Source organism: Macrobrachium nipponense, chromosome 4, assembly GCF_015104395.2.
Source record: "Macrobrachium nipponense isolate FS-2020 chromosome 4, ASM1510439v2, whole genome shotgun sequence".
Taxonomy (NCBI): Eukaryota; Metazoa; Arthropoda; class Malacostraca; order Decapoda; family Palaemonidae; genus Macrobrachium; species Macrobrachium nipponense.
The window spans coordinates 99,034,661-99,037,399 of NC_061100.1; the positions used below are offsets into that span (position 1 = coordinate 99,034,661).

At 24.6% G+C, this 2,739-nt stretch overlaps 1 long non-coding RNA gene across 1 annotated transcript; it reads right to left on the reverse strand.

The window, feature by feature from the left end:
* Positions 1-219: 219 nt before the first annotated feature.
* On the reverse strand, positions 220-780 carry LOC135211684 (uncharacterized). Its single transcript, XR_010313706.1, has 2 exons — positions 611-780; positions 220-435 (listed from the first exon to the last, which is right to left on the reverse strand). It is a non-coding gene; the product is annotated as an uncharacterized LOC135211684 (long non-coding RNA).
* Between the last annotated feature and the right edge of the window lie 1,959 nt (positions 781-2,739).

The window sequence follows — 2,739 nt, forward strand, 5'->3', positions numbered from 1 at the left end:
ATAAAAACTAAAATTGGTAACAAATCCTATACATGTAACATATTTATGTAAATTTATTTGACAGAGTATACAGTAACTTTTTGGGATTTGTACATGATTTTTCTAATATTTCTTTGAATTTAATGTTAATATTTCTTTGCATTTTATGTTACAATTGAAATAGTAACCAAAAATTCCTTGTGCAGGTCATATATCCAATTGGAGAAAATAATGAGAAGATTAACTTTTAAAAAACTTTATTCTTGAAAAACAGATTTATAACTTTTTTAACACAAAATTTAACATTAATTATTTATACAGAAGAGTGTGAATGCTTTTTCACTCCTTATTCCATAAGCTCATTGAACTTTAATATTCTTCAATGGGTGTGTGCCACGTTTTTCTTTGTTCTGGTATTTTTTTGTCCCTTTTTCTGCATTTATTTTTCAGAAACACCTGTAAAAAATGACAAGATATAGAACATAATGGTAAAAATATTGTAAAACAACTGCTCACCACCACACATATTACAAAGTTACAGTACATGGACATTTAAATATAAATTACTTCCCTGATATTCTTAAATTAAAGAAAAAAAAAAAAACTCAAGTAACTTATTACAACAGCTTACCTCTGCATAAATTCCATTGTGACTGAAGCTTCTGATGGGTAATAAATATCATATATCAAAAATGCTGCGAAAACCATGGCCATCGCAGCACGAGTGAAGTCAAGTCTGAGTTGATGAATCTTCCATCAACTGCAACTATGAAGCGGATAGCCTGGAGCACCGATGTTCCTGAAAATTAAGCCTGGTGAAATACTGTAACAATAGAATTTTGTAGTAGCATGTGTGGTGGGAATAGAAAGCATGAATTAGATGGAGAAACAGAGAAAAATGCCAATCTATATATATTAATTTAAGTGAAGCATTGTTTATTGCAGAAACTGCCAGGAAAAAAAATATTTTCACAGTGGGTGACAATTAGAAGGCCAAACACTAACAACTGGTAGGAAGAGTAACTGATATTACATAAAAAAATTATGGATTTTACTAGACAGGACAGTTTAAGGATATATCATGCATTAGAATGCAGATTAACAAATTATAAGGTCCCCTGCGAGGAAGTTGCAGAATTCAAGTACTAATCATTGCACACATACACTAGTACATTCATACTATGAAAGGCAAAAATTTTGAGTTATATAGCATGGAAATAGGAATAGGGAAGTTTAAAGGTAGTAATAGTGTGCAAATAAAGACAGTCCTGAAAATAGTATATTAGGAACAGCAGCATGAAAAGTTGAGATGTGGAATTAGAGAGGATCATATGGAGCATCACAAACAACAAGAAAGGTATAAACTTTGAAATAAAATAAAGCATAAAGGTGGTTTCAAATTGAGAGATTCAGAGCATAAGCATGCAATGATAAGAAATCTTACTATAATATAGTATATAATTTAAATAAATTATATGATTAATGACTTAAGATAAAAAAAACCTTCCCCTAATTTTGACAAAAATTCAAAACGCAGGCCTAGGATCTACCATTGTTAAAGAAAAAGTTAATCACATTATTTAACATAACTACTTTTAAAAACTTTCTGATTCTTCCAGGGAATGGACAGATTAGATATTTTTTGTAAAACTCATCTAATAATCATGCTAATTTAGGTTTAAAAGTTGGTGTTGGCAAAAAAAAAAAAAAAAAAAAAAAAAAAAAAAACAAAAAAAAAAAAAAAAAAAAAAAAAAAAAAAAAAAAAAGTCCTTTCTTTGGAAAATTTGGAAATGGGCCACCCTAATACTAGAGCTTCAATTCATTCCAGAGATGTATAACTTCAGTATTTGTTGTAATAACTCTTCTGCTATCAGTTTGTTTCATATTTCAATCCTCGATAGGCTTACACAGAAATGAGATGAGTATGGTGTATTCATTGCCCACTTGAGTGCTGTGAGCAAAATTTTTAAAAATACTCAATCTGTCATTATTTATACGTAATATATATATTACATTGGTTAAAAAAAAAAAAAAATTATAACATATAACAATACAATTTAATATTACATATAATAAATATACATATTATTAATATATATCTCTATTTGTTTCTATTATATATATATATAATATATATATATAGATAGAGATAGATAGATATGATATATACATATTATATATATATAAACATATACATATATGGTATATATTATATATACATATATAATATATATACAATTACCATATATTACATATAAAAATATATATATATAACATAATATTACCATATAAATATAATATATATAAATATATCCATATAAATAACTAATATCTAATTTTAAAAACCATATACATATATAATAGACATATACATATATTATATATAATCTACAATATAAATAATATACTATACATACCTATATAATCATATATTATACATATATATACACAATATATAATATAAACAGATACAGTATATATACATATACTACATATAATATATACATTATACTACATATATATATTACCATCTAACTACCTGATATATATAACCTTACTACATCGATATATATATAAATATACTAGATCTATATCATATACATATGATTATATACTATCATATCTACATATATATATATTATTACATATAATAATTATAACATTATTATATAATCATATTAGATATATTATACCTATATCACTATATATATATTATAATATATATAATATATTAATATCTATAATATATATTATATATA